The sequence below is a fragment of the Alligator sinensis genome, unplaced genomic scaffold, assembly GCF_000455745.1.
Source record: "Alligator sinensis unplaced genomic scaffold, ASM45574v1 scaffold442_1, whole genome shotgun sequence".
Classification (NCBI taxonomy): Eukaryota; Metazoa; Chordata; order Crocodylia; family Alligatoridae; genus Alligator; species Alligator sinensis.
The window spans coordinates 1,601,915-1,618,294 of NW_005841829.1; positions in this window are offsets into that span (position 1 = coordinate 1,601,915).

Genomic DNA, 16,380 nt, shown 5'->3' on the forward strand with positions numbered 1-16,380 from the left:
CTTGTCTCACCCATGCCCTTGCAATCCCCATCTGGCCCTGTAAATCAACAGACCTTGGTTCTGTTACACTTATAGAAAAAGCTAATCCTAGAGTTGAAGACACTCTGCTGATTATAATCTGCCTTCAGGCACACAGCTCTAAGGACTGTCAATTCAAGCGTATTTCAAGCATCTGGTCCAAACTACCTTCATGTGGCACAGAACGAGAAGTGTCTACAGGTCAGGATGTCAGGAATTCAAATGCTATCCTTTGCACCCATAATGGATTGTGGGTACAAAATTGGATGGCTGATTAAGACTATTTACACAGCTAGGTCCATAATGGATAAGTAAGAGCATTTTTATTAAAGTATGTTATTGTGTGTGGGCTTAGCAGAAGTGGTAGTGTTTCATTTACTGCATTAGAATTCTCTAATTAACCATTTTCATAACAAACGTCTACCCACTAACCATTTTTCCTCTCTTTCTCTTGGTACTATGAACAATTAGAATGATACTATGAAACGATATTGGATGTTTCTGTACTGTGGTCAAAGTCATAAACCAAGTCAATTATCTCAAATTGTTCTCAGCAAAAAACCTAATTTTATCACCAACTTGCCAAGTACATCAATCAGACGTGACTTTTTCTTACCTGCGTCCTCTCTTAGTTAGCGGTGTTGCAATTACCCATACTTAAAAGAACACAATTATACACTGAAGCATGGTTATGTGTACGAGTGGCTAATAGGATCCTGTCAGTGAAGAGAAATTATCTTATTTGGGCCCATTACTCAAATTTAACACACAAATTCCTTGTTTTTGAGCATATTGCATGCGGAAAGGACACGTGGTAATTTACTAAACAAAGGGCATGTGTTGTTATGCAAAACTAGGCTTTAAATGCTGGCTGCTCTGGGCATAGAGCAATTTTCAAAAGAAGACAACTACAACGGACACCGCATTATATTTCCATATGAAATGTAAATAAAATCGAAATGTGTCACTCAAGCAAGATATCTCCATACATAAACCATCCATAAATCGTGTTATTCTTTCACCTGTGCTAATTATCTGAGTGTCCATATACCAGAGGCAACTAACGTATTGCTACTTCTGTGTAAGTGCCTGGCTTGCAGAATTTGTAATGGAATAACACAGCCTTTCTATTTTGGGTCTTTCAGAAATCCAATCTAGCACAATCCAGCAGTGGTTGTATACTATTTCCATCTGTCACAAGTTGAGCAAATTCCTCTTTCCATAAATTTTCTAATGGGCAAATGTTTACATCATAAATTTCATCACAATTGGCAGAAAAGCCATGGTTTTGAGAAAGCCATGTAGATGGATGTAGAGCCCACCTATCACTGTGGATATTTCACTTCCTGAATTTACAGTCTGGGTTTTGATGGTCTCATTTGTAGCCATGTGCACAAGTGTTTGTGAATGAGAGAAAATAAGATACGTAAAAATATGGTAGGCTACATCACAGTCTTGGGGAATATAACCCATGTTATAAAAAGTAGTCAGCGTCCTCATGAATTTTTTCTAATGCCAGTTTGTACCATTGCTCCAGAAGCTGCATTGACTTAGACTGATATTGAGCTAGGAAGCTATAATATTTCAAATCAAATACATTTGTCCTGTTGTGCTCATGCTGATCAGAAAAATTCAGAACACTAATATCCTTCCTGCACTTCTCACTCACTTCTGGGTTCCAGCTGGAAATTAAGAGTCAGAGTCGCCCCTGTAGAATTTGGAGGCTCATTGACAGAAAGTATGAATAATCTTACCAGAATGCCCAAAGTTGTTGCTCCTCCATCTTGTAGACTGTAGAGGTTCAATAGTTCCAATAATACCATGTCTACACTACAGACTGAGAATAAGGGCAAATTAATCCTTACAGAGGGTTGCCCATGTTGCCCTGGTTAGACTGCTTCCAGCACCCAAAGTAACTTGTTTGAAGCTGTGTACTACACTACAGCCCAGGCATGCCCACTGTCATTTATGTGGGATTGTATTTGTGCAAGGTGCTAGACACCAAGGGAAGGACATCATTTATAGCACAAAATCCTTGTGCTGCAGATTTAACACTTTGGAGAAAACAATACTATGTTGAAAGTTGTCAGATCATGTCGGTCCTCAAAAGACATCGATTAAGATGGGCCAGGATGTTTAGAAGCGTTCCAAATCTAAATTAATACCATAAAAAGGCAGCGTTTTAATTGACATGTTCAGGCTGTGTACTCTCTCCCCTTTCAACAGATCAGAGTTGGCATGTCTCAGGGGCCATTCAGAAAAGTGCTCCCTGAGCCCAGTGCCTCAATCTGGGACCAGCTAAAGGTGAGTCAGCCCTCAGTAGCAGCTTAAAGCCACTGTCTTTAGTCTTTACTTGTAACATCATTTCCTCACTGCTACATCACCTGTGAATGTATCTCACATGAAAATGGCTTTTAAACATATCCACTGCACCCCACACAGTGCATCTGCTGTCATTTTTTGATTCACTGAACTCTCTTACTCAGAGGTTGTTTCACACATGAGGTTATTTCAGCTAGGAGGCTGTTATAAACCATAAGCTTTCAGAATGCCAGTTTAGCTTTTAAGAAATAATATGTTTGACTTTCCATGGGCATGGACAGGATTAGAAAATGGAAGCAGCTGTCATTTACATTCCAGTTATCAGCTAGCAGGGGGCAGGCATGCACTGGTAAAATATGGACTCCTGATCTTCATGACTTCAAGCAGTTGACTCCGGAGGCAGCACTGCAGCCTTCACTCTTCTGACAATATATGGAGAGTGGTTTCTTTCTGAGCACAATACAGTATCCCTGATGTGACAGCTGAATAATCAGAACTAAGAGCTTCTGCATGAGAAGAGAAGGTAGGAAGAAGGCCATAGGTTCATCTGGGGAAAATGCTGAAAATACAAACGAGCTAGAAGGACTCTGCTTGAAAAGCAGCATAATGAACAGAGATGGATGCTTGGATCTCACAAACAATATAAGTTTTCCTATCATGGTAAATGACTTTCAGAGATGTTCAGCTGCTAATGAAACCTTGTGGGAATGACCCTGACAGAAGAAAATATGAAACAAAATGTGTTCTTCTTTTTAAAAAAACAAAAAACACCACCACTGAATCTGAGCAAGTATTCCCCATTGACTTAAGGAAACATGAACTCTCTGAACAGTACTTTATCAAAAACAGTCCATAAATGGCTGCCTTTGCAAAGGGGTCCCCAGCCTAACAAAATTCTCATTTCCCTAAGAGGAGCTATGGATAGAGGACTGGCAACGACTTAAGGATAATGGGATGCAAAATCTTTCACCTTGAAGATTCAATTCCTAATCTAGCTCAAACCAATAGCGACTGAAAATTAACATCATCTCATTTCCTCTGTGAAATGATTTTGGTGGTCTCACTTTACTTCCAAATGGACAAGTACCTACATCACACAGCCATTAACTGATGTTCTTCATAAGAGTGAGGCCAAAGAGTCTTGCTTTTACCAGCTGTCACTCTCAGTCTCTGATCCTTACTCTTGTGAGGTACTCAGTGGGTGCATCTACACATACAGTTAATGTGACTGAATATACTAATCTCACCATCACCATCTACGCATGCATCTAAGTGCTGTAATTTACACACTGACAGATACCACTTGTATCTGAAAAGACTATCCGGCATCGCAGTAAATTAGTCTACTGCACCCTAATTGCCGTGCATATGTAGACAGTGATGCTTTACTACACAGCAAATTAGTCTGCTGCGCATTAAAGCATCTCTTTTGGATGCACCCAGTGATTTTTTTTACCTATAGACATCCTGTCTCTTCTGGTGTTAATGGGCATTAATGCAGAGGGAGTATAAATGTCTGCATAGCTGTTTACTGTCCATGGTATAGATGAAAAAGACTTAACTCCCTGTTCTTGCAAATTCAGCATCTTGAGCCGTCATCAAATCACTAACTATATATATTAAATCAATTACGCAGAATACTCTGGGTAATGACAAGACTCAAACTGTAACGGAGGGGAAAAAACTGTTTTCATCATGCTGCACAAGGAGAAATCTGGTTCTTAATCTGATGCAAACACAATTACTGTTAGTTAAACAAAAGGCAAGAACAGGCAAAAAAGTTGATGTTTGAGACACATACCACCTTCCTGAGAAGTGAGCAATTAGATTTGCATCAGATAATGCATCACATTTCTCCCTTTGGTATGGACTGGAGGCACTGCTCTAATTTCTTAAATGAATCAGAGCACCAAATGTTTAAAGTACTACTTGAAAATGCAAACTCCTTGTCCCCACCTGCTCACTTAGCTTTGTCAGTGTTTTTGCTTGTTTTTGACAGTATGTCCCTGTCTCTATAGCATTTTAATTCATAAACCCCATTTAAGAAATTGTTCCAAATTAGCAGCATCATGCATTCTCTGTCCCTTTGACTAGGTTTGCCCAGTTCAATTTCATGAATATATCCATAACTTCCTGAAAGGTCTAAATATATTCCATAATCTATAGTCTAAAATCTGATTCAAGCACATGGGTATGTTGGTGCAAGGGAGAGAATGCACCTCCTCCCCATTTGTACATTAGGCAGAACACTGCCACTTCTGCTCCTGTGGCTGTGAGGTGTGGCTAGGAACTCCTTGGGCCTTGGCTAGCATCCATTAGCAGCTTTATAGGAAGCTCATGCTGCACTTTTTTCTTCGCAGCTCCACTATGTGCTGATATAACACACCTTGCTTGGTCAATTCTGATTGCTTTGCCTTGCCTATCTCTGTGTAGTTCTCTTCTCTGATCTCATGTCACCTTACAGGAAGAGCCAAAACTTGGCCCTATCTATACAAATCTGGCATACCATGTCCAACTGGTGGTTTAAGGAGAAGCAAGCAGGCAGACTAGAAACTCTGCAGCAGAGTAGAGGCATTGTCTCAAATCTGCTCCTGTCGTGTGAAAAGTGTCATGGGAGCTTGAGGCCAATATCTGAAAGAACCTCCCTTTTGCATGGAAATAAAGATTGTCCATGTATCCATTCTCATCTTTAAATAGAGATCTGAGCATGGAAATCATGACACCGAGTTTCCAAATGACCTAGTGTGCAAATGGAAATCCTTGAAAAAAAATATGGGCAGGTTTCATATGGCTTTTCACGTCCCTGCAAAGTACACAGAACCTCATCATTTCAGGACTTAATGTCTTCAGGGGAGCCAAGTGAATTCAATGAGAGATAAATTTGATCCATTTTGACAAGCTAATCCTGAAAGTCGCGCACACAAAATATCAAGTGATTTCAGCTTAACAAAAGATGGCCAAATACAGATACTTCAATCTTCACTGAAGTAAGAATTTCTGCATCTAAAACATAGGGTAAAGGACAGTTCTTTGTACTTGCAAGAAGAACCCTGTAGTAATCACTGCAGCCAGCTGCTAGAGGAAGATATGGTCACAGCACTGGCAGGTTCCAAATATTCACTGGTTTCAGTGTGATCTAAATTCCTTGGGCCCCTTGTCTAAGTCTCAGCACAATTAGTTTCTCCTTTTACCTCCTGCAGAACCTAAGATGAGTAGCTTACCATGGTTTTTTAAAGGCAACTATAAAAATGGAGATGCTTTCTGAGTTTGAATTCCACAGACGTATAACAGAGCTGAATTTGGTCTTATGAACAGCATGCATGTACAGAAACTTCACTGAGTTCAACAGAGCCTGACCTGTCTGTTCATAGGTACTGTCACTAAACATGAACTGCAAGAGATGATATTTCTGGTACCTTGCCCACGTGTCCTAATACGCCATTTGTAGAGAGGTGCTTTACATAGATCCATGAATATGTTTAAATGGTGCCATGGCCTATTTATCTTTGATAGGTACAGCCACACTGACATTTGTGTAAAGATTTGGAGTGCCATTGTCAAATCAGTGAATTAATAATAAGAGCAGCTTGGTGCTACACTGTCATCAGTTACTGACGGTCTTGCTGACAGCCATCTGTCGGTTTTTGATATTGATATCAGAAAATGAGCCTGGGAATTACATAATAGTTGTAGCTCTTTAGAAGTGATCCATTACACTTATAGCATGCCTGGGAAGTGTGAGAAAAGTGGGGTAGAGCTTTCAGTCAGTGAAAGCAGTTACATTTATATTGTAATGGAATATCCAAATGCAAAGCTTCCTGGGCAATATTAGTCCAGGAAACTACACATCTGAAAAACATGGAAAAGAGGGGAAATAAATTCAGTGCAGGGAAGGGGGATATTTATAGAGAGGCATTGGAGGTATTGCTGTCAGCCAACTTTTTTTCTCCCTACAAAATAGATCTTGTCCTTTAAGGCAGAGGAGATGGTCACTGCACCTGTGCACAATTAGCTCCCCTCCCCAGGCAGAGAGGATGAAGAACAGTGGATCAGGTGGCAAATATTAGGTCTGCAAAAAGCTGAGGGTGGAGGAGAATTAAAGGAGGGGCAAGGGAAGCAAGGACCTCTATAAAATAAAAGTCAAACTAGAGAAAAAAGAGTGTTAGGAAACTGTCTTGTGTAAGAACAGGGAAGCAACCCTCATCTTCCTAAGAGTATTGGAAGCTATAAAGCGGGCTAGTTTTCTAGGGAAAGGCAGTTCAGTCATTCAGGATTCTCAGTCTAAGATCCCTCAGTAGAAAATGGGTCTATGTTCTCCTTATGCCATCACCCTGTAAGGGAGTGCAGTGACCCCTTGCTAATGTAGAGAAAACTAAGAAGGTTTGGAAGACTTGGGAAGATATATATTTGATTAGATTCTGGTTTTTATCCTGAAAGTGGGAGGGGAGGAGGGGGTTAGGACCTACTCCTAGAGAAGTAATTCACTGTAGCAATCTGATGCTGCTGGGAGTAAGTGAATGCCTAAACCTGGGGGAAACTGAGACAGAGCCAAAGTTCAAACTTGGGTGAATGGAGAGTTTGTTAAAGGCCTAGTCCCTAGGTTATTTTAAAAATAGCTTACCTTCTAAAAAATATAAGCCGAAAATAATTGTGCTGTTGTTGCTGCTGCTCATATGGTGCTTCATATACCTCACCCCTTCCCATATTCTACTTTTTATTTTCTTCCCTTGAAAAGAGTCAAACTCCTTCTGTTCTCTCCAATGCCCCCACTTTCATTCCTCATAAAGATCACCTTACTTGGTTAGAAGGTCCCCAGGAATTCCTTTCTCTTCCTGGCCCCCACTGCAGGTTCTGATGTACTTCCCTGCCCAATATGAATAAAAACAAGCTGGAAAGATGCTGGAATGAACAGAAAATTGAGCTTCAAGCAAAGGAGGTTGTTGGTGAGTCTATTCAGGTCTCTTCCCTGGTTGCAGATCCTCAGATAAGATGAAAGAAAAGAGAGGCTCTATGCTACTTTTGTCTCCCTGAGGTTTTCAGCCATTGCTCATCAGCTGCGTTATGGAGAAGGCTAAGTCTGCTGCTGATTGTAAGCAGAGTACGGAGGTGGGGTAGGAGAGGGAGCAGTATAGAACAGCTGATAGACTTTGTACTGACAGCCACAGCAGCAGTCTTTCTCTTTGGGCCCACAGCATGCTAGGTACTTTCCTGGCCCAAGAAACTCGCTGTCTTTTCAGATGCAGGCATTGTGTATTATCTGCACAAGAACAGCACTCCCAGCTCATGTTTACCTATGGAGCTGGATCACCTGCTTGCTGCCCAGCCCCCGCAAGCACAGGGTGGTGGTGAGGAGGGGAAGGAAAGAGAAATCTTGGGCCAAATTCTGTTCTATTTCCTCAATGTAAATATGAAATAAAAACAACACTAGTGACTGACTTACACTCGTATAAACGAAAGCAGAATTTTTAGACCTCCATCTAGCTAATGAAAGATAAAGGTTCTAGGAAAGGATCCTCCACTGTGTTCCCAGCTGCACTGTGAAATGGGGTTGTTTTCTGTCCAAGGAGAAGACTTATATCTGGTTCTGGTTACAAGTCCTAGTATTTTTCCCCCATCAGGAAGATGCAAGAACTGAGAAAACAGTCAAGCCCTACACATTGAGGATGAAGTAGTAATGTTGCAGTACTCGTTAATAGGACAAATAAGTGAAGAAGTCCCATCCAGTTTTCCTTAGCCAGAAGGGTGACAGGGGGGGAATACAGTAAAAAAAACCTTCATACTGAAACAGAGATGTGGAAAAAATGCTGTCACAGCTTCACAGCTGTCATAACTTAAAAGTACAGTACAGCATAACAAGAACAACAAAGATGACCTGAATAGTGCCAGTCTCCTAGCTGTAATGATTTCCACCTGACAGATCTAGTGCCTAATTTATATATGCCATTTTCTAAGTCTTCGTTTTAAAAAAAAATCAGACCAGAATCGAGCCACTAACCCGAAACACAAAAACTGCTGAATACAACAGTCCATCTTTGAAAACATCAGAAGAGTGATTTGGAAGCCATATGGATTTATATAGTTCTATCATTACATAAAAGCATTTAACCTGTGAGCCCTTTATATATTTTAGTTTTCCCAGATTGACACAATACACTGTTAAAGTTGATATAAATCAATATAAATGTTAAGCCCTGTGTGTGCTTTCGTGTAAAAGAGAAAATCTAATAGAAACTACACAATGAAAGCATTTATTATGAGATAAAGCTACAGCAATCATAATACAGTACAATTGTTGTTAAAGATTAGAAAAAGTGAGAAAGAGATTTGAAGCAAATACTCTGGTGTTCATTAAATTATCTTACTACATACTTGTTTTTATTTTTAATTTCCCCTTCAGGGAACAACTGAGCTACTACCATTAGGACCAGGCATAGTCAGAGTGTATTAAAAAGACTTGAAGTAAAACAATTTTTACCACAGCAGCAGGAAACTAGAGCCATCAGAAAAAAATCACTACTTCTGCAACACCCACATAAGAGGGGTAACTCTAGGTAAAATTACAGGTTTTGCTAGAAAGTACTAGAAGATTCCTCTTCAGGAATCTCGAATGCCTCTATCTAGCTTGAACCTGTGCCAGTTAAGGTACAAGTGATACAGAAATCAGGATAGTCACCAAAATATATCAAGTCTGAGTCGCATATATTTGTACCAGTATATTTCTATTTACCCCAGTGGATTTACTTCTGCATCTGAGAGATTAAAATCTGGCCTCTAATCTCTACCACTGCAGCTAAGGGAGAAATTACTATAGCTATCTCTATTATTAAACCAACTAGGAAAGTGGATGACAAAATCAAAAACAATGGAAAATGTTTATACTCCATCTGATGACAGTGGTAGTACCAGCAGGGAATGGTTGTGCTCATACACACTTTTCCATTAAATTCTTGTATAAAACAGCCTTCCTGTAGCATTCATATAGTACTTAGTGTAGTCAATATAACACAATTTTCACTTCCTTAAAACAATGGCTATACATAATTTAATTTTTTGATCATCAGTTACAAAAAGAAAGGATACTTTTACTGCCATTGTGTATATATGTGGACAATATCCACAGAAAAACAGAGTTAAAGCAAAAATGAAAGTAATGCAACATTAAGGATGAAATCAAGCCCTGAAAAATTAGCAAGTACATAGATAAGACTGAAAGTTCAACCTTAACTCTGCCATTTTGTGCCTTACAGTATAGACTCTCTAAATATGATTATTTATGGGTTTGCAGTGAATTCAATACAATACACAATGGAATTTCTTAAATTATCTTCCATGGACCTTCAGATATTCCATAAAATACTTTGAATCAATGTATTAAGTTACAGTACCAGGCACAGTCATTGTGCTTGACCTTCTCATCCACATGAGAACTACACAATAAACTGAGTTTAAAGAAAATTATACACAAATGAAAACTTGGTCCCAACTGGCAAGGACCTCTGTTGGTGGCCACTGTGTGAGCAGAGGACAGAGTCCTGATAAGTAAAAATTGCCTCCCCTTCCACGGTCTTGAAAAGGCCAGCGATAATAACAGTCCCAATTTTTTCCGTTGGACTGCTGAGGTGTGCATCAGGTCACTGAGCAAGAGGCAGTGACAAAAGGTTGGAAGTCATGACCATAACTTGTTCTGACTACCAACCCACAGATTATGGTGCATACTTAAAGGATGGAGTGCACTGAATATACATGATATACTTAATACAATTTCACAGGGGGTCACAGTAAATGACTGAATCACAAACCCAATCTGAATTCTTCAAAGACAGTTAAAATACAGAGCTGTGCTATCCATAATCAACATCCTTTGCTCGTGCATGTTTCTTTCTGTATACAGCAAGAAATTTTCTACTCCTTTCTATATATACTGGGAGCTAATTAACAGTTGATACAATCAGTGCTGCCCCCTCCACCCAAGACATTGCATAGATCCGTAAATTACTTCAGCAAACTGGTTTTGTAGCTAAGTGCCACTGTACCTCTGACAGATACCAGATTTTTACAGAAGATGCTCTGCACTGGGGTCTCAGGACTACATATCCATTAAGGTTATTATGCGGGCCGGGAGCGACCCGAGACCTTTTCCGTGCTGCACACGGGCTGTGGCCAGCAGCCCTGGCACGCCAGGTTGGAGAGGGAAGGCCGTCGAGCTGGAATTAGACACAAACGCTTAGCGGTAGTTTTAAAGATTGTTTACTTACACCGAGATGGCAGTGGTGTAGGCTGGAGAACTTGCTTGAGTTGCGGTTACAGACACAGACAACACAGACCGTCTCGTGGAGGTTGCTAGGCTCCACGGAACAGAGCTCCGGATGCTCTGGGTGAACGAGCCACCAAAATCAGAATCGTAGGTACGTCTTATAAAAGTTGCGCTCAAAGACGGGAAGAGGTGGGCGGTGGATCAGGTCGCCACACTCCTCTGAATCTCACACAGGGTTTCTATTACCCTGCTGTGTATCCAGAGTCCCCACGAGATGAATGTGGAGTCCTCTTCGGCTTGGGCGGAAACCGCTCCAGCCTCCTCTACGTTTTCCTCTGCAACAGGAAACTCTCCCATGCAATGAAGCTGCAACTTGGCGGGGATAATTCTGGTGCCAAAGCACACACAAAATCATGCCTTTGGGTCATGACAGTTATCATGATGATCAAGCTGCTTAACCACAATGCTTGCAAATCCTGCTGGGTGCATCTTCTCATTCACTAATGTGTTTTTTCTACTGCACTTTAAATTTAGTACCTCTGGGCACTTTTACATGTGCTCCGGGGACACGGAGGCCACACTTTAATCTGAGAGCCACTCTAATTAAATCACTGCCATGTCTTGTGTACCAGCATCCCCACACTTAAAAATGGCAGCAGGGGTACTTGAACTAAAGCTCATTTGACAAGCTTTAGTTCAAGTACCACCATCATCATTTTAAGCACAGGGACACCAATAGACAAGATGCAGGATGCTGCTGGAGTGTGGTAATTACCATGCTCCAGCAGACTCTATTAATCAAGTCTGCTCCGACATGCTGGAATACCAGCACATTGGAGCTCCCTCCGGTTTGTGTATAGGCGCCCTCTAATGTGCAGTATTAACTAAATGCGCAGTAGCAAAAGTGCCCGCTTTTTTAGTGACACTTAATGCACAGTACCCTAATGTGACTGTGCATAAGTGTATTAGGACATTTTTTGCCATGACACTATAATGTGCAGTAAAATAGGCTACTGAGCATTACAGCACATGCATAAACATGCCCAATGAGATTTAGTCCATACGTGATTCCAAGGTTTAGCACAGGAAATAATGAAGTGTCCATAGGTTCACTATTTTGAAAACTTCCCAGAGGCGAAATAAACTTGTCATATCAATAAGCCATCTTGCATATATTTGTTTATATATATGTGTGTGTGTGTGTGTGTGTGTGTGTGTGTGTACACATATATATATATATAAAGAGAGAGAGAGCATAGCTTATCATTAAGTAAATTGGTTTGATAGGACACTTTAGGTTCCATTGACAGATCCAGTTGTCTAAATATAAGCAGTTTCTATTTATCATTTTTAATTGGAAAATGCACCCTACCGAAATGGTAATAAAAACAGAGTCTCACTTTGCACGGTGGATTAATTAAAGTTTGTATAATATTCTGACAGCTATGGAGAAAAAGTGGCATCTAGTGCAGGATAGTCAGGCAATTTTCATGTGTGGATAACTGACCCTATTAAGTTCTACCAGTAGGGTGTCATACCGGGGACTTCAGCATAAGCCACTGTTGCTTGAGTCAAGGATAAAACAAGCTGAAGTACTCAAAGTTATGTAGGTACCTAATTTCCATTCAAATCAACAAAGTACAATGATGCTCCAACATGTTCTTCCATTGTATAACAACATGGGTATATATGAACAGCATACATAGAAACAGACACAGAGCAACTGAAAGATTCTATGACTACAGCATTAAGACTGAAATCAGAGGCCACATCCAGATGAGCACAGCCATGTGGTATGTGGTGTTTTTTGATCCTGAGGTCAAAAAACCTGTGCGGAAAAAAGCAGAGTAGCAATGCATGTGAGGGCAATGCCCGCTGCCCAAAACCGTAGTCTGGCTGGCCGAATCCACACTCTGGCTGCCAGCCAGGCTCCGAGCAGCAGGATCGCCACTGCTGCAGCCCCAGGAGGCCCCCAGGACCCAGGTAAAGCTACTGAGGCCAGCCCAGTGCTGGCCCCAGCTCCCACCCCACCCCACCCAGGGTAACCTGTCATGTGCCACAGGGCACATGGCACAGGCATTCCCCAGGGACAAGTATAGCAGAGGCACAAGGTATGCCGCTGCTTCTTGACCCTGGGGAAACAAACATCCACACTCCTGTGGATTCAGCCAAAGTGTTTAAAGCCAGGAAGTACACAGAGAAAGACTGAATGCTCAGTCGCAATCTTTGTCCTCTTCAGCTTTAAATTATAGTTGCCATTTATAAATAATATTTTGCAGTGTACAGACAGAGAGGAATTTCTTATATTGCCTTACATACAGTCTGAGATTCTTAAAATCAGTGGATGTGAAGGATTTTCCAGGATATGGGCTAAGCCCCACTGTCTGCCATCAACGTCACCACTTTTTACTCCAAGTGCAATATTTCGTCAACCTGGCCTCCACTTAGAAAAACAAACCTATATGTAATTTTCTCCTGAAAGAGAGGAAGGAAGGATTAAGAAGGAAGGTACCATGTGTGTTATTCAAGTTATGTCCTTCATCATTGGAAGACACATTGTGTAAGTGGGATGGAAGATGGATATACTAAACATACTAATCATCAGCACAGAGATAAAGACCCATATTGTACAGAGTGTCCAAACCTGGGGATGACCCTCATCCTGAGCAGCTCAGTTCTTTGAGAGTTCAAGTCTTGATCTTACTTTGCCTGACAACAAGATGTAACCCCAGGACTTTCAGCTCTGAAAGTCAAGTGGACAAAGTCCATTCGGGCTCATTATACCCCGTTTGACCAGTCACTAGAGTATGTAGACCTATACCTGACTAATACTTTGCTGACTAGGGATGGACTTAAGCAAATGTCTAAATACTTGGCTGATTGGGTCCTAATACACTGGCAACTGCTCTTATTTCAAAACTGTTGGATGGGCAAACAGCATATTGTGTAAAGGTTTCCTCTGTGCCAGTTATTGGTAGAAGATGTAATATATCAAAGCAGAGGAGAGATGCAATCGTGCAGTGAGAGATTTCAAAAACTTTAATGAACCATTTAAAATAAACTCATTGCAAGGTAATTTAACAACACCACTTTTACAATTAAATATACTGTTTTAGCATGCAAATGCAGCACATTAATCCCATGTCAGGATGGAAAATGAAGTGAAACTGAAGGGATTCTGATACATGAAAGTCATCTCAGTAATTTCTCATCACTCCACAGTGCTCTTAAGCAGCGTAATGAAAGAATGAATTGATTTAAACAACATTTTGTTGGAGCAATGGGGTTTGTGGAATTAAATTAACTTGATGGTTTGTTGTAAGAGCCAGGCCTGCAATGGCATTATGTTATTCCTGAAATTAATTTCTTTTTCCTCTCTAGAGTTGGTTTTGTTTTGTTTTGAGGTTGATATTTTTTTCCTTTTTATTTCCACACTGTCAACTAAGGACTTCAGCTCTTACCATTCTGTATTCATCACATCATTAAAACGAGTAAAAAAAAAAAGCTTACTAGGTTTTCTGTTATCAGGTTCTCAAAGATAGGGATCAGCAAATTTTGTATGCTGTTTTTTATTTCTCAAGAACAAAGAAACACCTTTATTTGGTAAAATCTTGTTTTTTCTCTTCCGTTTTTAGGAAATGGGGCTCAAGAAACAAAGGAAGGTATAGATAGCAGGAAATAAATTCGTAGTATGTTGCTTTATCAACATTATCACATCTGAGCTAATATTTTGTTTTAACAAAGCAAAATATTATATCTGCCAAAGTATCTGGTATTGTGGTGTACATGCTGCAGGAATACTTTTTTTTAAGTATAAGAATAGATGTGCAGATTATCTAGTAACCATGGGCATATCTAAACATGATTTCTGTTTAATCTGTTAGAAAAGGCTGTTGATTTCAAGAAGCTTTGAATTGAGAACTCAATGCTCACAACTCAGAATCAGGTCATAAATTGTCTTTATTTCTGTTGTTTTAGTCCCATTGCCTGTATTCAGCTAATGCATCCTTTGAATAGCCTGAATTTTACAATATTCTTTGCACTCCCATGAGCCACTTCCATTGACACAAATGGAAATTATAAGATACATCAAGGGATCTTTCATTAGAAAATGCTATTCTCTAGTCTTTATAACTTCAAAAATATATATTTGTTCGGGAATGAGAATGGTCAGGCTAGGTCTCAGCGTGGCAGGAATTTACATTTGGTCAAACTACAGAGAAATTATTCCAGTGGGGTATTTCACAGGATGTTTGAATAGACCAAAAATCAAGTCATTTTGGTTGCTGATGGGAATTTTCTCTTATTGCAAAAAAAGAAATTAAATAAAATAGTTGATATTAACAAATATTGGCAGGTTCTTCACCCTAAATCTGGACTCTTTTGCTATTTGGGGGGTGGGGGGAATGTTTTGTTAATACTTAAGATGATGAAGCAGTTGATTCACTCCCATCTTATCTTTTTCATTAGTTTTATGTCAAAGGCCTGACTACACTGAACTTAGTGGAAAACCCCAGAGATTGTTCCTGGGATCATAGAAGTAGATATAGGAACAAATATTGTGCTGGACTGTCAGGTTTATTTAAGGCATGTCTATAAAGTAAACTTGCTGTGCTTAGCAGCATCCTCAGTGTATCCTGGGTTGTTCTGGACTGGCAACCCTCCAAACATGAAACCAGCATAGCTACATCTGTGCTGTATTTTTTAACCCCATGCCCATCTTTGTACCTTGTTAAAAAAGACATAGCATCAGATATAGCCTGATCAAAAGTCAGTTCCATGCTCTGTTATAATTCCCATAGCAATCCTCCCTTGTTACTCTAGCCTCAGTTCTCTATTAGACTGCATTTCTATAGCTGCCCAGCATTTCTTCAGGTTGGACCAGCTGCCACAGTTTCTCAAGTATCAACTATTTTAAATGCACTTCATTACAATGACGACTGAGAAACAGAGAAATGAGCAGTTCCCTCATGCCCACAGAGTGGTACTCCTTGTCAGAGGTGGATATCCAGGGCTCAAAAAAAAAACAGTGAAAAAAAGCGAGGCAGGGCACCGTCCGGGACGGCCCTCGCCCTGGTGCTGAAGCATACTGCCTGGACCCGCCCACTCCTTCAACCCCCCAATCCCTTCTCCACCTGCCCCACCCCCCGCCTGCCCCCCAAGCCCCTCCAATCCATGCTGTGCCACCCCAGCATCCCTACAATTATAACCAAAAAAACCCAAAACCCAAGCACTCACCACAGTTCTAGTTTCCCATCTGGGTCCTTGGGGCCCTGCCCACACAGGGCAGAGCCGGGTGATAGCCCCAGTGGCCCCAGCCCAGGCCCTGCTCCCCCCACTGCCCTGTGCTGCCCAGGGGGACTCTGCCAGGAGGCCCTGGAGCCCCCAAAGCCCCTGTTTCTACAGTGAGTGGAGGCTTTTTTTGTTAGGGTGGTAGCCCCTGCAGGGGCTATTTTGGCCCCTATTGGGGGGGCTCTTACCCCTGTAGGCGGTGTTACCCCTCATGGGGGGCTGTTACCCCTGTGGGGGAGCTATTACCCCTGGTGGGGTAGCTTCTGTGGGGGGGCTTTTACCCCTGTGGAGAGCTGCTACCCCTGTTGGGGGGGTTGTAACCCCTGGTGGGGGGGCTGTAGCCCCTGGGGGGAGCTGTTACCCCTAGTGGGGGGCTGTAGCCCCTGTGGGGGTGTTACCCCTGGTGGAGGGCTGTTATCCCTGTTGCAGGGCTGTAACCCCCGGGGGGGGGCTGTAGCCCCTGTGGGGGGGGGGGGGCGCGGCCCCTGCGTGGG